The sequence below is a fragment of the Cornus florida genome, unplaced genomic scaffold (genome assembly GCF_030987335.1).
Source record: "Cornus florida cultivar Cherokee Brave unplaced genomic scaffold, ASM3098733v1 CherokeeBrave_3.0.0_Hap2_Chr08, whole genome shotgun sequence".
Lineage (NCBI taxonomy): Eukaryota > Viridiplantae > Streptophyta > Magnoliopsida > Cornales > Cornaceae > Cornus > Cornus florida.
The window spans coordinates 29,041,451-29,065,202 of NW_026775578.1; positions in this window are offsets into that span (position 1 = coordinate 29,041,451).

Here is a 23,752-nt window from a genome sequence, read left to right on the forward strand (position 1 = left end):
GTCAAACACAACCCGCTTATCTCATGTCGTGTTCGAGTCGTGTTGGCTGGTCGTGTCGTAATTTGCCACCCCTAGTGTGGAGTGTCAATCTGTTAAAGCATTTCACCTAGTAAGTTATTATTATTATTATTTTTTAATTCAAAGATATTTAGTTATATCTTTGAATTGAATAATGAAGTCTGCCTTGTCTTCAAAGTAGTAATAAAAAATAAAATAAAAAGACGGACAATGAAGACACCAAGTAACATGATTTGTTGAAAATTTTGATTAGTCTTAAAATGATACTATCTGCGGCAATCAAAAGTGACCCTTGGAGTGGACAAAAAATTTACAATATATTCTACCTGCAGAAGCAAACCCGCATTACAATTCGAAAGACCACGATCCAACCCGCAATAAGGCGTGTTTAACCAATGTACTGTATAACATGAAGCAAAAGCACAAAACTTATACATTAGCGAAGAAAATGAAAAATAATAAATAAAAACTCAAAGGGCTTCTGAAAAAAAGGGCAAATTGGTGCTTTTAGTTGTTTTGGCACTCTACCAAAAACACCGTTAACAAAAAAAAATTTATTAATTTTTGAAACTTGTAATACTTTTTTACTAAACATGCTTTCATATTTTTTATTCCAAAAATCTAGCAACAAATATATGTTATCAAACAAGTTTTGAAATAATATTGAACACACTTCAAAACAGAAACATTGCTTCTGCTTCGGGTCAGCAAAAGCACAAAAAAAAAACTATATCTATACGGAATCAATATAGCAAATGAAATGGGAAGAGACCGAGAAACACAATTTAGACATAAAATTGAGAAAAATAAAGAATACAGGATAGACATAATTATAATTTTTGCAAAACGACACAGAAGTATTATAATAGACCAAAAAAAAAAGTGAATTTCTTAGTTCATATACAAACCCCTAAAAATAAAATTAAAAACAAAAATACAGCAAAAAATCATAACAGAACAATAAGAAACAAATTTTATAATTGGAAACTCAAGTAATTAAGATAACCACGAAGAAATAAATTACCCTCATCCGAATAACTACGAATTTACCAAAAAATAGCCTCCTCGTATTAGTCTTCTTTGTTGGCCATCAACACCCTTCGAAAAACAAAACAAAGTGAATATATGACTAAGATGGTTAGAAATAAGAAAAAGAAACTAATGAGATGGACATCTAAAAGTTGGGATATGAACCATCTCAGATTTTTTTTGAAAACTCTAGTACCCATCAAAGCAATGAAGAACAATGTGATTCTTTGAACCACAAAAAAATAAAAATAAAATAAACAATATGAAACCTGCTATATTGTAACAGATTAGTCAGAAATTTAACTCTAGTATGTCAGCAAATGAGCCTAGCATGCTGTAGGTGTTGAATATATCTCATTCCACATTTCTTGGTCAAACGGTCAACGGACTATGCCACATCATTAACAATGGCCCACAAAATTTGGTCAAATGGTCAACAAGCTATGCCACATTAGAAACGATGGTTCACAAATTAAATGGTCTAAATTACATGACACTTACCACATAAGTATACCTCAAACAGGAGATCGAAGACTTGAAGACCTGAGTTGGGAGCAGGACTTAGGATTACTTGGTATTCGAAGAGGTTCTTGGTTTTCTGGATGAAATTCAAGGGTCGTCGAGTTAACCCTCGACCCGACTCGTAGAGAGAGAGATGTCGTTTTGACCCTCGTATATTTTTTACCCATTTTAATTAACATTATTTTATAATGTTAATGGGCCCAGATGTGATGTCATATGACATCACCCACCCTCTCACTTGGCCTATATAAGGATGTGATCCAAGGCCAAGTAGGAGGTAGAGCAAAAAAAAGGGGAGTGTTTCTCCATACACCTTTGTCAAGGGAGTCAATGGTTTACCATTACATTGCCATCTTCACCCTCTCTCTCGAGCTTGCACGTGCTTCCACCTCTCTCAGTCCATCTCAGATTCTATCATGTTGTTTAAATCACTCAGATTTGTGTATGATATCACCATTTATATGTATTTTATTGTGTTATGAAAACGAACCCCTAGACATACCAAACGAAAAATATTCTTATAGGCTATATCTGTATCACCTCAAAAATGCCATTTACAATATTGAAAATTCACAATTGGCCATATGGTTTCCTGGAATATGGATGAAAAAGAAAAGAAAATAACAGAAAACCAAGCCCTTTTTTTTTTTTTTTAGGAAGGTCAGAAAACCAAGCCTTCATATAAATATAGACATTATGCGTCCTACACAATTGAAACTCTTGTGCAACAATGGAATTTAAGGTTTCAAACTCTCTTGAAATAAAATTGGAGGTTTATAACGTATTATGATTTAAAAACTTCTTAACAATTAACATTTGAAACATATCCAATTGAACTGATTTTAGATGCTCTGTTACTAAATGGACCACACAACTCTGGGGCTTAAACTTTAATGAAGTACCAAAGTTTTTTATATTTTAGATTGAGCGAAATACCTTTATCAATTTATCCCAAACCTTAACATACAACAATCCATGGTCGAAATATGTAACCAATTCAAACCCAAACAATGCATGGCAAATTACTATGGTTCAGTGTATTATTTTGTAATTGAAGTGCCCTTTATTCGTGTCACAGTCATGATATTACTCAAGGATATGATGTGATTTGTGAAATAAGCAATCAAAATAAAACCCATTTTCAATCATCCAAAACATACCCACACTAACACAATAATTTTAAAATTCAAAATTGAACTCGTGAAAACCATCAATCAAATCCCAGCCCTAATCTTTTTTTCACTTACCTCTTAACCACCACTGAAAGAGAGAGAGAGAGAGATCAGACACTACGCGAAGCTCAATAAGAGACCCATTGCTCCAATCGACCCAAATGCGGCCATTGCAAACGTGTATTCCAAGAGGACTGAGGGCTGACAGGTCAGGTTCAACCCCCAAGTGGGCAAAAGTGGGTGCGTGGCTTACCAGAAAAATAAATAAATTCACCATGCAATAACAAAATAACAAAATGAACACACAAGCAGACAGAAGATCACCATGCAATAGCCAATCTGTCTGGGAGGAAGAAAAAGAAAATTATAATACCTTCAAAAAATATATATATAATAATACAAAGGCAATTTTGACAAAAATATAGTTGAGACACATCCTCAAAACTTGCACAGTATGGTAAAAAAAACTCTCATTATCCAATGGACGGGCATCCGAGTATTTACAAACTTAGTCTGACCCTTCTCCATTCAACTCTTTTTTATCTAGCTCTTCTTCATTCGACTTCTTTTTATCCAACTCTTCTTCATTCGACATCTTTTTGGTCCAGCTCTTCTTCATTTACTTTTTTTTTATCTGACTATTCATCATCCGAGTATTCAAATTTCTTCAATGTCAGTGCATCAATACACGGGAAATGAATGCTAACTAAACAAGGAGGAGCATATGGAGTGCTGAAAATTTTCGTAGTACAAAATTGAGACTATATTTCTAACTTAGTTTAGAAATTGTTCAAAAGTTAGTGCTAGTTACCCTACCAAGATTGAAGAAAGAATTTTTGCTACAACCACGGGTATTATAATAATTTTCATATACAAGGGTAAAAAGGTAAATGTACATATTGATTCACCCGATACCAATTAGGGTTCACGCATTGCATATTTTAGGGATTCTAAGTTATAATCTTATTTTGATTTCCTAAAATACTCTAAATTACATGAAATATGTTTTGGAAATTTGGATATGGAAAGTTTTCTAGGTATTAACCAGCAAGAGAATTGGATTGATTGAGACATAGATTTTCTAAGTTTTAACTAGCAAGAGCAATTTGTATCTGCAATGTTGTGTTCACCCCTACTGCTAGTACCAACATCACATTTTGGATGAAGACTACATACCTCCCCAATAATGACCATAGTCAGTTAGTACCAGCATCCGGTTTTGGCACTTTAACCTTCAAGTGACCGGGACTGTCACCGATTTCTAGAGCCTTGTTCAATCCACCGACATCAGATTTTGACACTTTAACCTTCAAGTGACCAAGACTGTCATTGATTTCTAGAGCCTTGTTCAATCCATCATTGTCCTCAACATCAATGAAAGCAATGCTGCAACAACAAAAGATGGAAGATAAGTCAAAGTGAATGAAGGGAACAAAAGATGCAATCCTGTATCAATGTTAACACGGGAAATGGGTATATGACAAATCTGAAAATCAAATAGGACATGGATACAGCAGGGATATGTCAAAATGTAATAATAATTACAGACATGAATATGGCAGGGAAAGTCAAAGAATTTTTTTTTTCCTAGTTGGTGCCTACAAGTGCCACAATGGAGTGCCATGAACAGGATGACGAGCGTGGCATGCATAGCTTTTTTGCAAAAAATTGTTATTCTTTGTGGTCTTCTTTTGCATATAAAAATCATGCTGCATTGCATTTCGCAAAGAATGTCACAATGGGCAAAGAATTCGAGATAGGAGTCCCTAAAAAAAATACCTTGAGCTCAGTTTGAAAAGACACAGATGTTGATCATGTTGGAGATACTGGAACCAATCCTCAAAAGTGAAATATTTTAGGACAGTCAGACCTTTCAGCCTTCTCTGGGTATGAGGATATCTAAAAGCCAAATTCACCCTTCTAAACTATAATTCAAGTATCAAACTTGAACATTCATACGACCCTCGTTGCCATGCAGGTATAACACCACTTCAATAACCAGGCCCCAACAGGGAACGTAGGCAGCTGTTCTCTGCTTAATAATAGCTCAGAAGCAGCAAAGACAGTCGATACACAATTTACAATCTAATCCAAAAACATAGGATACTTTCATGCATAATTTAATTGTTTCATTTTAAGAACTATAATTCTTAAATATTTTCTTACCCAAATATATATATGATTATTTTAATTTACAGAAACTCTCAAATAAAAGAACAAATTAAAGCTTCATTTGCTTCCCTTGCAACCTAGGAAAACTTACTCACATTTAAGAGTCCACAAAGGATTCCTATTGGATGCAAAACTGAATCTACAATATTTGTAAGATAGAACTTAAAACCGAGATATACTAATAATATATACAATGATCATCTTTATTATTTTCTCTCTTGATTTTTCTATACAATAATCACCACTATTTATAGTTGAAAGAATACAAGTGATAAATATGAAAAATACATTGATGGAAGATTCCTAAAATTAATACTATCACTCCAATCAAATATTCTATCATAGGCTAAAATTTCTCCTATGAAATTCTCATATCAACAAGGAGTAATTTAAGGGTTTCTGTAATAATATTTTCCAACACCCAACTAAAATAAAAATAAAAATAACCTACCCTAACCTATCCTAAAAATAAAAATAAAAAATAAAAAAATAAAAAAATAAAGATCAATACTAATTTATAATGGAGACAGTGTCCCCATCACATGCTAAGTTTAATGTCTCTAGCAGACATGGGGGATACTTGCTAGTCAAAACTATCAAAAACGGAATACATGATATCGACGTTTAACGGTTTATCAATTTTTCCCATTCCTTCCTCATTCACATCAATAAACAACCGTAATCTCTAATAAGGATGTTCAAAATCATATTCCAAAACATTAAAACAAATGGAAGATTTAGTTTCTTTCCTTTCATCCACAGTCTACCTTGCATCCTTGTGCTCTGGAAGTACATTCAAAGAATTACTTCCTTTATTATGTATCAAGGTTGGATCTTTCAAAGACTCAATTGAATATTTGGGAAACTCAATTTCTTCATCCTTCTTCTCTTCCTTTATATTGACTACCGTCTTCTCACTCTCAAAGGTATTGATGGCCTGAATAAGTTCATGATCACAATTATAAGAAATATCCTCATCAATCATGTTGTGCTCTATTGGATTGGCCACGGGCTAACTTGCCAATTTCGCCTCCTCTTGACAATTAAAAATATCAATTAATTGTTCCATCTGAGTTTCAAGCCTAGCTAAAGTAACGGAATTGGAATGCACTGCTCTAGAAAATTCTTCAAGTATGGAAGATTTAGCCAAAACTTTTTCCAAAAATCAGGGAGGGAGTGGAGTTTCATTACTCCGTCCGTTCATACAATCAGGGTGGCCTTCTACACCCAAGAATGTATCGAGACCTTCAGGTCCAAGAAGGTCCAATGTCCCTCAAGATCCTATGTCTAATGAGGTCTGTATTCCCAAGCAGGTTCCTAAGTTAAGGGCGATCATTGGACCCAACGAGATACTGACCACCAGATTGTCATCTGGTACTGACCACCAGACCGTCATCTGTCAGCCGTTGGGTACCACGCCTCTATCCACCAAGCATCAAGCCAGTTGCTGGACACTAACCCTCCACCTACCAGACGATAGTCGTCACATCTCTTCCCTTGCAAGAATGGCCTATCGACTTCAGATTATGCAGAATTTTGGATTGATAATCCATTGCAGGTTAATTTTTAGTAATTACTTCTAACCCAATCTAATACTTTTAGACAACTGTAAATTGTTGCAGCACCAGACACCCCGTCCGTTGCATAAACGTCTATAGAATGGGTCATCACCTAAGATCCCAACATCGGGGGCAGAATAGTGGATCATACGATATCAATCGCCGATCTACATATGATGACAAGGTTTAGAAGATTGATCGTACCTTGGTACATCGAGTTAGTCGGGTTTCTAGTCTCTACACGAAGGGAAGGGTACAACCCTTTGTTATTATAATCAAGGTTTGGTTATCCAAAACCAAGGCCTAGTCAACCAAGACTAAGAATTGATTGCCCAAAGTCTACAAAGGCTTGGTCATCCAAGATCAGTGCCCAGTTACCCCAAGTTTGGTCATCAGAGACCAAGACTAGGGCCTAACTGACAAAAGTATGGTTATCAGAGATCAGGACTTAACCTACAAAGGTCAGGTCAAAAAACGATCCTCCCCCTCACGTGTTATACTTATGTGGTAATTAATTCCCTTACTAAAGGGACGAGCTGAGTAAAGCTCGTAAAGTTTATTCCCTTACTAAAGGGACGGGTTGAATGATTCCCGTAATCAAATATCCCCGTACTTATACTTATGTGGTAATTAATTCCCTTACTAAAGGGACGAGCTGAGTAAAGCTCGTAAAGTTTATTCCCTTGCTAAAGGGATGGGTTGAATGATTCCCGTAATCAAATATCCTCGTACTATAAGGGATAGTAAATAAGTGTCATGTACTACAAGGACCCAAGCTGAATGAATCCCGTAATCAATATCCCCGTACTACAAGGGATAGTAAATAAGTATCATATACTACAAGGACCCGGGCTGAATGAATCCCGTAATCAAATATCCCCGTACTATAAGGGATAGTAAATAAGTGTCATGTACTACAAAGACCCGGGCTGAATGAATCCCGTAATCAAATATCCCCGTACTATAAGGGATAGTAAATAAATGTCCTGTACTACAAAGACCCGGGATGAATAAATACCGTAATTAACATCCCTGTACTATAAAGGGATAGTCAATAAAAATTCCTTATTAAAAGGGACAAGGTGGGTGAAGCTCGTAAAATTTAATTTCCTTATTAAAGGAGTAACGACCTGAGTGAAACTCGTACAATTTATTCCCTTACCAAGGGGAAGAGTACCTAGGGGCAGAATACTCGAGGGTACTAAAAATAGTACCCAGGGGTGAAGTACCCAAGGGTAGAGTACCCAAGGGTACCAAAAATAGTACCCAAGGGTACTAGAAATAGTACCAGAAATAGTACGCATGAGCAGAGTAGAAGAATTACCCAAGGGTACTAAAAATAGTATCCAGGGGCAGAATATCCAAGGGTACTAAAAATAGTACCCAAGGGTACCAAAAATAGTATCCAAGGGAACAGTACCCAGGGTAAAAAAAAAAAAAAAAAAATTCCCGAGTTACTATTCACATGAATAGTATCCGCGAGAATAGTACCCCGCAGGTACTGTTCACAGGGGTTGGAAAAAAAACAAAAACAAAAACATTCCTGAATTACTATTCACATGAATAGTACCCCGTCGGTACTGTTCACAGGGGTTGGGAAAAAAAATAATAATAATAATTTTCCTGAGTTACTATTCACATGAATAGTACCCCGTGGGTGCTGTTCACAGGGGTTTAAAAAAAATCCTGAGTTACTATTCACAAAAATAGTACCCGCGGGAATAGTACCCCCGCGGGTACTGTTCACAGGGGTTGAAAAAAAAAAAAAAATTTACATTCCCAAAGCTAGACGTGCAAGCATGGGAATGGGGGGCAACTGATAGGGAAAAATATAAACCTACCTTACCCTCGATAAGATTGATTTTATTTCATTATCAAGGATAATGAAATTTGACGTGGTTCAACGGGGTAAGAATAATTCTATCATAATTGAAGGAGGTCAAAAGGATTATTCATATCCCCGACAAATCTGGCAACAAATCTCCTATGATCTCGCACAAGCGGAAGATAAGATCAACCATCGACATCGGCGGAACCAATTGGATTCCAATCGACAGTCATAAATAGGGCACCAAGCCGTTAAAGAAGGTATGAGAAAAAACTCCTAAACAAAAGATACATAGTTATTATGTGATACTATTACAAGTACTAACTTGATCGTGGGAGGATCCTTGGCTGGCACCCCACCGGTGTCATTCGAAGTGACGTCCCTTTGTTTTGCAGGTAAACGCTGTCGTTCCGAGTCGTGAGGATTTACGCATCAACAGTCACAATTAACCCAAATATTCAAAATAAGAAGAAAAATCATAAGGCGTAGTAAAAGGTTATATTAAAACGACTTAATTGTCAATAATAATTGGATTTAAATAGGTAACATATTACATAAGTCATATTCATAATTATTACATGTTAAGTTAAACGGGTTACATGTGTTGAACCCCCTCAACTCTAACCCAACACGGTTAAATAAACCGGTTAATCTTGTCAACTCATTTATGACTCGAATCCGTTTAAAGTCAAACACAACCCGCTTATCTCATGTCGTGTTCGAGTCGTGTTGGCTGGTCGTGTCGTAATTTGCCACCCCTAGTGTGGAGTGTCAATCTGTTAAAGCATTTCACCTAGTAAGTTATTATTATTATTATTTTTTAATTCAAAGATATTTAGTTATATCTTTGAATTGAATAATGAAGTCTGCCTTGTCTTCAAAGTAGTAATAAAAAATAAAATAAAAAGACGGACAATGAAGACACCAAGTAACATGATTTGTTGAAAATTTTGATTAGTCTTAAAATGATACTATCTGCGGCAATCAAAAGTGACCCTTGGAGTGGACAAAAAATTTACAATATATTCTACCTGCAGAAGCAAACCCGCATTACAATTCGAAAGACCACGATCCAACCCGCAATAAGGCGTGTTTAACCAATGTACTGTATAACATGAAGCAAAAGCACAAAACTTATACATTAGCGAAGAAAATGAAAAATAATAAATAAAAACTCAAAGGGCTTCTGAAAAAAAGGGCAAATTGGTGCTTTTAGTTGTTTTGGCACTCTACCAAAAGCACCGTTAACAAAAAAAAAATTTATTAATTTTTGAAACTTGTAATACTTTTTTACTAAACATGATTTCATATTTTTTATTCCAAAAATTTAGCAACAAATATATGTTATCAAACAAGTTTTGAAATAATATTGAACACACTTCAAACAGAAACATTGCTTCTGCTTCGGGTCAGCAAAAGCACAAAAAAAAACTATATCTATACGGAATCAATATAGCAAATGAAATGGGAAGAGACCGAGAAACACAATTTAGACATAAAATTGAGAAAAATAAAGAATACAGGATAGACATAATTATAATTTTTGCAAAACGACACAGAAGTATTATAATAGACCAAAAAAAAAAGTGAATTTCTTAGTTCATATACAAACCCCTAAAAATAAAATTAAAAACAAAAATACAGCAAAAAATCATAACAGAACAATAAGAAACAAATTTTATAATTGGAAATTCAAGTAATTAAGATAACCACGAAGAAATAAATTACCCTCATCCGAATAACTACGAATTTACCAAAAAATAGCCTCCTCGTATTAGTCTTCTTTGTTGGCCATCAACACCCTTCGAAAAACAAAACAAAGTGAATATATGACTAAGATGGTTAGAAATAAGAAAAAGAAACTAATGAGATGGACATCTAAAACTTGGGATATGAACCATCTCAGATTTTTTTTGAAAACTCTAGTACCCATCAAAGCAATGAAGAACAATGTGATTCTTTGAACCACAAAAAAATAAAAATAAAATAAACAATATGAAACCTGATATATTGTAACAGATTAGTCAGAAATTTAACTCTAGTATGTCACCAAATGAGCCTAGCATGCTGTAGGTGTTGAATATATCTCATTCCACATTTCTTGGTCAAACGGTCAACGGACTATGCCACATCATTAACAATGGCCCACAAAATTTGGTCAAATGGTCAACAAGCTATGCCACATTAGAAACGATGGTTCACAAATTAAATGGTCTAAATTACATGACACTTACCACATAAGTATACCTCAAACAGGAGATCGAAGACTTGAAGACCTGAGTTGGGAGCAGGACTTAGGATTACTTGGTATTCGAAGTGGTTCTTGGTTTTCTGGATGAAATTCAAGGGTCGTCGAGTTAACCCTCGACCCGACTCGTAGAGAGAGAGATGTTGTTTTGACCCTCGTATATTTTTTACCCATTTTAATTAACATTATTTTATAATGTTAATGGGCCCAGATGTGATGTCATATGACATCACCCACCCTCTCACTTGGCCTATATAAGGATGTGATCCAAGGCCAAGTAGGAGGTAGAGCAAAAAAAAGGGGAGTGTTTCTCCATACACCTTTGTCAAGGGAGTCAATGGTTTACCATTACATTGCCATCTTCACCCTCTCTCTCGAGCTTGCACGTGCTTCCACCTCTCTCAGTCCATCTCAGATTCTATTATGTTGTTTAGATCACTCAGATTTGTGTATGATATCACCATTTATATGTATTTTATTGTGTTATGAAAACGAACCCCTAGACATACCAAACGAAAAATATTCTTATAGGCTATATCTGTATCACCTCAAAAATGCCATTTACAATATTGAAAATTCACAATTGGCCATATGGTTTCCTGGAATATGGATGAAAAAGAAAAGAAAATAACAGAAAACCAAGCCCTTTTTTTTTTTTTTTTAGGAAGGTCAGAAAACCAAGCCTTCATATAAATATAGACATTATGCGTCCTACACAATTGAAACTCTTGTGCAACAATGGAATTTAAGGTTTCAAACTCTCTTGAAATAAAATTGGAGGTTTATAACGTATTATGATTTAAAAACTTCTTAACAATTAACATTTGAAACATATCCAATTGAACTGATTTTAGATGCTCTGTTACTAAATGGACCACACAACTCTGGGGCTTAAACTTTAATGAAGTACCAAAGTTTTTTATATTTTCGATTGAGCGAAATACCTTTATCAATTTATCCCAAACCTTAACATACAACAATCCATGGTCGAAATATGTAACCAATTCAAACCCAAACAATGCATGGCAAATTACTATGGTTCAGTGTATTATTTTGTAATTGAAGTGCCCTTTATTCGTGTTACAGTCATGATATTACTCAAGGATATGATGTGATTTGTGAAATAAGCAATCAAAATAAAACCCATTTTCAATCATCCAAAACATACCCACACTAACACAATAATTTTAAAATTCAAAATTGAACTCGTGAAAACCATCAATCAAATCCCAGCCCTAATCTTTTTTTCACTTACCTCTTAACCACCACTGAAAGAGAGAGAGAGAGAGATCAGACACTACGCGAAGCTCAATAAGAGACCCATTGCTCCAATCGACCCAAATGCGGCCATTGCAAACGTGTATTCCAAGAGGACTGAGGGCTGACAGGTCAGGTTCAACCCCCAAGTGGGCAAAAGTGGGTGCGTGGCTTACCAGAAAAATAAATAAATTCACCATGCAATAACAAAATAACAAAATGAACACACAAGCAGACAGAAGATCACCATGCAATAGCCAATCTGTCTGGGAGGAAGAAAAAGAAAATTATAATACCTTCAAAAAATATATATATAATAATACAAAGGCAATTTTGACAAAAATATAGTTGAGACACATCCTCAAAACTTGCACAGTATGGTAAAAAAAACTCTCATTATCCAATGGACGGGCATCCGAGTATTTACAAACTTAGTCTGACCCTTCTCCATTCAACTCTTTTTTATCTAGCTCTTCTTCATTCGACTTCTTTTTATCCAACTCTTCTTCATTCGACATCTTTTTGGTCCAGCTCTTCTTCATTTACTTTTTTTTTATCTGACTATTCATCATCCGAGTATTCAAATTTCTTCAATGTCACTGCATCAATACACGGGAAATGAATGCTAACTAAACAAGGAGGAGCATATGGAGTGCTGAAAATTTTCGTAGTACAAAATTGAGACTATATTTCTAACTTAGTTTAGAAATTGTTCAAAAGTTAGTGCTAGTTACCCTACCAAGATTGAAGAAAGAATTTTTGCTACAACCACGGGTATTATAATAATTTTCATATACAAGGGTAAAAAGGTAAATGTACATATTGATTCACCCGATACCAATTAGGGTTCACGCATTGCATATTTTAGGGATTCTAAGTTATAATCTTATTTTGATTTCCTAAAATACTCTAAATTACATGAAATATGTTTTGGAAATTTGGATATGGAAAGTTTTCTAGGTATTAACCAGCAAGAGAATTGGATTGATTGAGACATAGATTTTCTAAGTTTTAACTAGCAAGAGCAATTTGTATCTGCAATGTTGTGTTCACCCCTACTGCTAGTACCAACATCACATTTTGGATGAAGACTACATACCTCCCCAATAATGACCATAGTCAGTTAGTACCAGCATCCGGTTTTGGCACTTTAACCTTCAAGTGACCGGGACTGTCACCGATTTCTAGAGCCTTGTTCAATCCACCGACATCAGATTTTGACACTTTAACCTTCAAGTGACCAAGACTGTCATTGATTTCTAGAGCCTTGTTCAATCCATCATTGTCCTCAACATCAATGAAAGCAATGCTGCAACAACAAAAGATGGAAGATAAGTCAAAGTGAATGAAGGGAACAAAAGATGCAATCCTGTATCAATGTTAACACGGGAAATGGGTATATGGCACAATAAGGACGCTACGATATGACAAATCTGAAAATCAAATAGGACATGGATACAGCAGGGATATGTCAAAATGTAATAATAATTACAGGCATGAATATGGCAGGGAAAGTCAAAGAATTTTTTTTTTCCTAGTTGGTGCCTACAAGTGCCACAATGGAGTGCCATGAACAGGATGACGAGCGTGGCATGCATAGCTTTTTTGCAAAAAATTGTTATTCTTTGTTGTCTTCTTTTGCATATAAAAATCATGCTGCATTGCATTTCGCAAAGAATGTCACAATGGGCAAAGAATTCGAGATAGGAGTCCCTAAAAAAAATACCTTGAGCTCAGTTTGAAAAGACACAGATGTTGATCATGTTGGAGATACTGGAACCAATCCTCAAAAGTGAAATATTTTAGGACAGTCAGACCTTTCAGCCTTCTCTGGGTATGAGGATATCTAAAAGCCAAATTCACCCTTCTAAACTATAATTCAAGTATCAAACTTGAACATTCATACGACCCTCGTTGCCATGCAGGTATAACACCACTTCAATAACCAGGCTCCAACAGGGAACGTAGGCAGCTGTTCTCTGCTTAATAATAGCTCAGAAGCAGCAAAGACAGTCGATACACAATTTACAATCTAATCCAAAAACATAGGATACTTTCATGCATAATTTAATTGTTTCATTTTAAGAACTATAATTCTTAAATATTTTCTTACCCAAATATATATATGATTATTTTAATTTACAGAAACTCTCAAATAAAAGAACAAATTAAAGCTTCATTTGCTTCCCTTGCAACCTAGGAAAACTTACTCACATTTAAGAGTCCACAAAGGATTCCTATTGGATGCAAAACTGAATCTACAATATTTGTAAGATAGAACTTAAAACCGAGATATACTAATAATATATACAATGATCATCTTTATTATTTTCTCTCTTGATTTTTCTATACAATAATCACCACTATTTATTATTTTCTCTCTTGATTCCTAAAATTAATACTATCACTCCAATCAAATATTCTATCATAGGCTAAAATTTCTCCTATGAAATTCTCATATCAACAAGGAGTAATTTAAGGGTTTCTGTAATAATATTTTCCAACACCCAACTAAAATAACAATAAAAATAACCTACCCTAACCTATCCTAAAAATAAAAATAAAAAATAAAAAAATAAAGATCAATACTAATTTATAATGGAGACAGTGTCCCCATCACATGCTAAGTTTAATGTCTCTAGCAGACATGGGGGATACTTGCTAGTCAAAACTATCAAAAACGGAATACATGATATCGACGTTTAACGGTTTATCAATTTTTCCCATTCCTTCCTCATTCACATCAATAAACAACCGTAATCTCTAATAAGGATGTTCAAAATCATATTCCAAAACATTAAAACAAATGGAAGATTTAGTTTCTTTCCCTTCATCCACAGTCTACCTTGCATCCTTGTGCTCTGGAAGTACATTCAAAGAATTACTTCCTTTATTATGTATCAAGGTTGGATCTTTCAAAGACTCAATTGAATATTTGGGAAACTCAATTTCTTCATCCTTCTTCTCTTCCTTTATATTGACTACCGTCTTCTCACTCTCAAAGGTATTGATGGCCTGAAGAAGTTCATGATCACAATTATAAGAAATATCCTCATCAATCACGTTGTGGTCTATTGGATTGGCCACGGGCTAACTTGCCAATTTCGCCTCCTCTTGACAATTAAAAATATCAATTAATTGTTCCATCTGAGTTTCAAGCCTAGCTAAAGTAAGGGAATTGGAATGCACTGCTCTAGAAAATTCTTCAAGCATGGAAGATTTAGCCAAAACTTTTTCCAAAAATCAGGGAGGGAGTGGAGTTGGTTTATTAAAAAATTGTTAGGAAGGGTAGTAGTTATAAGGAGGATAAAAGGAGTAATCAAGTCCATAGTAAGATGGTGATGTTTGTAGCGATTTGGACTCAATTTCATAAGGAACAAAACACGAAGGAGGGTTATAAGTGCAAGGGTTGTAATATTCCCTATAAAACATAGATCTATTAACTTCTCCATACATGCTTAATCTCCTTCAAAAATAAAAATAAAATAAAATAAAATAAATACAAGGATAAAAGTGAGAAAATCTCACAAAAAGTCCAAACAATGTTGTTCCTTCTGCTACGCAAAAGTTCTCGAACCCAAATACCTACGATGAAAGAAAACAAAAATAAGTTAGAAGTCAAATATATACAAATCCTATGCTAGGAACTAAATTAGATCTAATCCCTAACTTAATAACGCAACCATAAGCAGTCCTCGGTAACGGTGCCAAAAATTGATGTGTGTTTTCTTCAATGATAAAATACTCGCAATAGTATGAATCCTTGCAAGATAAAGCTATATTGAGGGTGTCGAACCTCGAAGACTGTAGCAGTTATGCTGTCAAGATATTATGATTATTTCTAGTTTAATTCGAAAAAGAAGTCTTAAATTTTAATTTAACTAATAATTTAAATCTAACTTAAACTAAGTAATTGAATAGATCAAAAGATAAAGAATCTAAGGTATTAACTTCACCACTAATCCACCCTCCAATGGTTAATTAGACATATTATTAGGATATTTTGTATGATCAGAAGATATATGGCTACAAGCACATAATATAATTTATAAAGAGAAACTTATATGTCTAGGGCAAGCATAACTCATCTTCGGTTAGTATGGATCGTCTACCTAACTACATTAAACTAAGGGTATAGTACAACCCATCTTCCCTTAGTATGGCCTATCAAACCCCTAAAATATGATCATTAAGCACCATTGCATGATAAACCTACTCTATAATCACAGAAAATAGAAAGGTTAAGGTCAATTATAAATCCTTCTTCCTAAGATAAAGTAAGATATCAAATATAATTGAATATTAAATAAAAACCCAAAATCAAAGTACAACCATTGTTTTGCCCTTAATCATGCAAGCATCATAGAATAAATAATTCCAATAAAATAAATAACTAAACCATTGGAGTTAAGATTAGGGTTACATCAATCCCTTAGAAAGAGTTTAGCCGCTCATGGAGAAGGAAAAAAACTTCATGGATGTGGAAACCTCCATCTTTATCTTCTCTTGCTTGATTTTGTCTTTGAAAACTCATCTCTAATTCTGTAGAAAGTCTCTAAACTATAATATCAATGCCCCTACTCTCTTCCTCTAGTTGTGAATAAAACTCTATTTTTATAGCCATTGAAACCACTCAAAAACAAAATAAGAAATAGGAAATCTGCCAAACTCGGACTCTAAAATTCGTGCTGTCTTACAACCCATTTTTGACTTAGTAAACTTCATTTTCATGAATTTTTCATGAAATACAAAGTTATAGAGCTTTGAATTTCATTTCAACCACGCAAAATTTGAGCCATTTTGACACTCACACAAGGAGATACAGCCGGAATACCCAAACAATTCCAGTTTCCAAATCAATAAAGAATTTCCTAATTGGAGAAGGATTCTTCATTTCCATTCTCACCAGCTTGTGACTTATATTGGGCTCTTCTCCAAATCTAATTGAATTTTGATCTTCATAATGGCTTAGCCTAATGAATGTGATCTTCCCCTAATCTTTTAGATATCATCTTTAAAGAACAAAACACATGGTTTTGACCAACTTTATAATTAAGGGCCTGAAAATAAGAAAAACTCAAAAATAACATAAAATCACAAATAAAACTATTACCAAGAAAATAAAATATGCAAGTTAAGGGCTCAAATGTATAACATTTCAACGCTTATCACCCACTTGGAGGACAATATTGGAAAACACATGGTATAAAAATAGAACTAAAATCACAGTTCATTACAATGTTCAAATAAATTGGAAATTGTTAGGGAGTGAATCTTAAAAATAAAAGAAGTAGTTTTTAAAAATATTTAGTTTAGAAAATTATGAAAGAATATTCATTGAAACTAAGTATTTTTTAATTATGTTATTGGGACTTCATTTACAATTCTTTTCCTTTACCAGTTTAAACGAAACCCCAATCCCATCAGTAATGCGAAAAAGTGCGCTGCACAACTTAGAGAGAGCCTGTGTCTTTAATTTAATTTTCTGAGATTAATTTTTTGTTTTCATATATATAAAAATTAGAAAAAATTATAAAAGTATGATTGACACCTTTTTTTTATATAAAAAAATAATAATAATAATTTCTTTAAAACAGTATAAAAGTTTCGATTGACAATTTAAGAAAGTATTTTAAGACCTGGTTAATTCATTTTTGAAAAACAATTGTCAAAAACCAAAAAAATATTAAAAATTATATACAATGTATTCCTCTCCTAGTACTGATTGTGAATAATGCAAGGAAACTGGGTGTGGTCGTGTGGAGTGTCAGTCTGTTAAAGCATTTCACCTATTAAGTTATTATTATTATTATCATTATTATTTATTTTATTTTATATGATCAAAGGATAATAGAAAGATGAGTAGTGATACTCGCACCAAATATTTGCAGTGAATTGTTTAATTGAATAATTTTTAATTGATTATTTATACTAAATACAACTAAATGGAGAACTCCACTTCCTTATTTGTTGCATAATTGACCAATTAAAATAGTAGGTCTAACAATTCACTTCAATTATTCGGTGCAATAATCATTTTCCTAGAAAGATACATGTCCTTTTGAATAATTAAAATTGATCAAGAAAAATTTTAAACCAACTAAAATATTTTTAAGTGTTTGGTTGTCCCAAAGGCTAAAATCAAGTAAAATGTTTTACAACGTAAATTATGCTACCACCTAAGGCTTCATTTGTTTAGGTTTAAAACATTTTTCCTCCAAAAATTTTAACATGTAAAATGTTTTTATTTCCGTTGTTTGAAAAAAAAAATAAAAAAAAATAAAAAAAAACCATTGATTAGCTTCTAAAAGTAATTTTAAGTGAGAAGCTCTAATAAAAAATCGACATGCATTCTTACCAAAACACTATATTATCCAACAATATCGAATTTTGTATAACTTATTTAATTTTTTTTAAAAAAAGTCAGAATTTTTTATAACTTTTTTATTTTTTTAAAAATAAACCCAACATATTTCGTATAATTTAACCAAACCCACCAAAAGTTATCATATGCCCTGGAGGATGGTTAGGGTTGAACATTGACAAAGACGAACTAATCTGTGAGTTTCTTATCAACTAAGGACAGCCCACCAAATAAAAAATAAAAAAATAAAAAAAAAAAGAAAGAAACTTACTATATACCAACCCCCCAACCCAAAAAACAAAAAAAATAAATAAAAAATAATAGTATTAGCTCACTCCAAAATTATCCGACCCAATCAAGCCCAAGTCAATTCAGCCACCAAACTAAAATAAAGGCCCAAACCAAATAAATTTAGGGAAGGCCCTGACCCAAGGCGACAAAAGCGGTCGCCTAGAGCCTTAAACTTTATGGGCCCATGGATGATGAGCCACCAGAAAAAACAAATTTTTTTTTAGGGCAAATCATTTCAACCTCCCCAATAGCCTCCATCTCTATTCTCGTTCTCGATACTGAACTTGCCCTCTCTCTCTCTCCAACTGCAAACTACAATAATCAGAAGTTGAAAATCCATATATTTCAGTTTATCAAGTTGTCTGCAAGAATCAAAAGTTCAAAACCTATTACCTATATGGGAACCATATCGGTATATCATTTCAGATTCTTAATTATAGCAACACCTAGATGTTTCTCTCTCATTTTTGTCTTGTTTTGACCCTAGAGCGTCACACATGCGCTGCTTGGTGTTTTTTTGGGGACAAAAAGGGCTAAGTAAGGAGACGCTTCAAAAATTCAATTTTGAGTTGTCTTGTTCAATTTTGATTTATTTGTCAAGATTATTGTCTTTCGGTTAAAATTTGACTCTCCATGCTAACAATTGATATTTCAAATCAATTTTGACTAATCATGGCCTATTGGAAGTCAATTTAGATTGCGTGACACACGTCTCTTATTGTGGCAGCCATATAGCACTGTTTGACAGGCCTATTCGACCGCTGAAAATTCAACTACCAAATTTTCATTATCAGACCAATTATCTGAAAGCATTTGGGTGTTTTGAATTAAGGGTGCAACTTGGGTTAGAAAATTCGAATCCAATTCGAGCCCAGTCTAATTTTTTTGTGAACTTAAACAATTATTTTTATAATTAGAGTTAGGTTTGAATTGAAAATTCTCAACCTAAATTGAATTAGGATTGAACTTGGGTTGAAGTGCTAGCAACCCGAGTCAATCCGAACCCGAATTATAATATTATTTTCGTATATATTTTTACTTTAAAGTACATTATATATAATATTTAAATTATGATTACCTTTTTTCTTTTCAACTTCCTTTGTTAAATCTTAACTTATTGTATATTAACATTTAGGAGAATTAATTTTTTAAGAATTTGTTTGTAATTTATTAAAAATCTACAAAATGCCTTTAAACTTTTTTTTTTGTTTAAGAGTAATATAATTTAAAACTAATTCAAGATCATATTAAATTTTCAGTGTGAAGATTAATCATATGAGTAACCCAAATTAACTCGAAGTTTTAACACGAAATATAAGTCTTAGTTGCAAACCCAAATTTAAAAGTAGAAGAATGAGTTGGGCTCGGTATAGGGTTAGGGTTGGGCTTAGGTTTAACATTTCATATGATGGGTTGGACTTAAGTTATACCTCAAACCCGCTCATCCCGCCCGAGTTGCAACCTTATTTTGGATACCATCCTATCGGATGATTATATTTTTTTAAATGACCATTTTAGCACTATAGTAGAAAATGTGAGTCCTAAACTCAAACTAGACCTATGGATAGGTCATATCTAAGGCCCTGCTTAGAATGAAACTTCCAAAACAATTTTCTGTTTTGGGAGTTACAAAAAACAGTTCTTTAATTTTTTAATCTACCTGGCACCTATTTTATGAAAACTGTTTTCATAAAACTGAGTTCAATGAGTATCAGTTTTATGAGAACAACAAAATGTTGTTTTGGGAGTTTCCAAAACAAAGTGAAAACACGGAGAAGCAATGCGGAGAACACTGTGCACTTAAAAAAAACCGAAAGCGGCCCATCTCGGACATAACACACCTTTTACGCCTCTTCCAAAACGGGCTCTGCAACACCTCTCTCCTCTCTACGGCTTCTTGGCTTCTCTCTCCTCTCTACGGCTTCTCTCTCCTCTCTACCGCTTTTCTCTGCAAGATCGCTACATTTCTCTCCTCTAAATCCAACTCTTGCTCAGATTTTGTTGAGGTAAACACAAATCACACTTTTTTTTTTTCCCTGTAGCAAGTTTTTGTAGTTATGGATTTTGTTTTCTTTATGAATTTTGGTTATAAATTTGGCTGGTTGGATGAGTTTGGTTGCAGATTTGATTATGTATTTTGTTAGTTGTGTGAGTTTTGTTATGGATTTGATTTTCAGTTTAGGGATTTGGGGTTTTCAGTTTCGGGATTTGGTTTTCAATAGGGATTTCAAGTCATTGATTTCTTGGTATGCTACTGAATAGGGTTTCAGAATGCCTTATGATATGTTGGCTGATGTATGAATTCTTTATGCTCTTTGTTATCCTGCTATGTTTTCTGCTAACTTTTTACTTTGCAATTATTATTTTCAGTTTGTTGCTTCGTTACTTTAGTTCGCTTATGCTTTATGTTTGTTTATACTATTGCTCTTGTTAGCCTTTTGTTTCGTTTGTTTTCTATATGGCTAGCTCAGCCTTATTCTTGTAATTTTCTCATTTTAATAGAGCTTATTTACCACAAAAAATATTTCTAAATTTAATAATAACCTTGTGCATTCCTCTAATATCATTTAGTATAATTACCTTGTGCATTCCTCTAACATATTTCTAAACTCATGTTTTGGACGGACCCATATATATATATATATATATAGTTCTCTTCCATTATGTAGTGGCCAAAACTATGAAATATTCTCCTGAGAGATTAAAGATGGCCTTATTGCCAGAATATTCAAGGGCCAAAACCTATGAAAATATTCTCCTAACAGATTCCTAGTTGCTAAAAAAATAATGGTTGTCCCAAGATGTAAGTACTATCATATTTGTTTGCTAAAAAAATAATGGTTGTCCCAGGACCTGATAAAATATAAGAAAATTGTGTCTCTCTCACGTTCTGTCTCTGTCTGACAGTCTCTGTAGTGTGTATTATCTTACTAATTTTTTTTTTCTTAGTTATGTATTAGTTTCTTTCTATAAATCTGCTGAAACGATTGAAGTATATGACAATTAGGATTACGGAAACAGAGAGAACATTAGGTTATTGATTAAATTTAAAAACTATATATAAACCTCTTAGTATCTTAAAACTTTAATAGCTACTTATCACTATAAAGAAAACAGAATTAGATTCTAGAATGCTTCAAAAGAATTCACAATACCAAACACATATCTCATCACCAGTTTGCTTACCCTCTTTTTTATACTGTACCTTTTTTTTTTTTTTTTTGCTCAAAGACGAGGAGAAAAAACAGATTTGTGTAAATTCTGCATCCCTGTCTACAATTTAAAACTTGTGGAAGGTACCATACTAGAAATCAATTATTTTCAAGAATGCGTTGTATGCTAGTTAAAATCCACATGCTAAACTAAGTACTGATATTTAAATTATACAAGGAAACAGACCAAAAAATAAATTAGTGACAAAGCCTTCTTTTATAAAGCTTGAAAATAAAGAGACCCCATTGTTGCCTTTGCTTGAAGAATTTCTTAAGACTTGGAAGATTAAGCCCACTCTCTTAAACCTGAAGCTTGAATAAAGAGCTAGTTGGTGCTCCATCTGTGAAGATCAAAGGCAACACTGATATACACTCAAATCATGATTGAGAGACTAGATGATATCATAAGTTGTTTGAGAAATTCTTCAACTTCAGTAAAAGATCTAAAAGAAGGAACACCATACATCATCAAGAGAAGAACTTTTAGGCCAAAAGCCTTCTGCAATTGTCTCATTCTCAACACTGAAGCAGGATCTCATCTCTACATTCTTCAACTTCATAATTTCCTCACAAGCATCAGTCACTTGATTTCAAAAGCATGTACAATAGTCAAAGCTCTATTCATTGTGTATGCATGTAAGCTAAATTATATTGTCCTCTTAAACAGTTTATGTTGCTAGTTTGGGTGGTTGTGGTGTGAGAAAGATATTGTTAACAAGGAGTTGTTCTTGGTGATTTATTGTAAACAAGGAAGTGATTAGTGAAGAGTGTGTGTCCAAGCTTCTTTACCGTTTTGAGTGGTCTATTAGGCAGTCCATGTTAATTTTTCATAGAGGGTATGCCCTCTTTAAGTATGTACTAAATGGTTGATCTTTTGGTTCAATATAACATCTCCATTAATGAAAAAAAAAAATTTGTATTTGAATATCAGGATATTGGATTCAATTTATTTTATAGAAAGTTTTTTTTTTTTTTTTTTTTTTTTTTTTTAATGGATGCAATTTATGAATGAATGGGTTTTTTGATACATACATCTTATTAAATGTCTCTATCCCCCAATCCATGCATGATACACATATCTTAATACTAAATATTGGTATACTTTTACACACAAATTTTATAAGTCTGTAAATAGAAACAAAATATGGAGCAAATAATATAATGTTTTATTAATTGAAAATAATTGAGTACAGTCCTTTGTAATATCTTTTACAAAAAAGAAAGGTCCTCTGATTCGATCTCCTTTTTTATTGGTATCTTGAATCATCATGGATTTTGGATGAAGAACGGCACGATTTGATGTGCTTGGTGTTCTTCGCTTTTGGGCAGAGTCTGAATTTCTATGTCTGAATTTCTAAACTCTGAATTTCTGAGTCTTTGGATTTCTGAACTCTGAATTTGTGTTTCTGACTTCTGAGTCTCTGGATTTCTAAGTCTCTAGATTTCTAGACTTCTGAATTCTGAATTTGTGTCCTTAACTTCTTTCTTCAGGCCTCTATTTATAGGCTTCTTGGATTAGTAGGATGATGACACGTGTCATCTCCTAATAAGGATAAAATCATAACTGGGCTGGGCCGGTTATATTATGATAATTATCCTTAAAAATAATTACTCAAAATATATTTTATTATGAATAATTATCTTTTTATTTAACCATATGGGCTGAACCAAGCCTGGGCCAATTAAAAGACTTAATTAAACATTAGGCCCATATTTAATGGGTCCATTCGTTATAATCAAAGCCTACTAAATTTTAGTGTCTACAAATTGCCCTCACTTCGAGTCCCAAGTTTGACAGGACTTGTCTCCTTTTTCAAGTGGGACTTGAAGTATCCAACTTTCCTTTTTTTTTTTTTTTTTTCACTTTCCTATTCAACTTTGGATTGTAAGATTTCTTCTTTCGCTTTTCTGTCCAACTTTGGATTAGAATTTTACTTTCCTATTTGAACTAAATTATACCAATCCTAATACAACTTGGAGGTCTCTTGTTGCCTATATATACCCTCAATATTATAAGGTTTGACATCAATTCTAATAATCTCTAAAGACTTGTCAGATTATAACTTCTGAAAACTGTGTT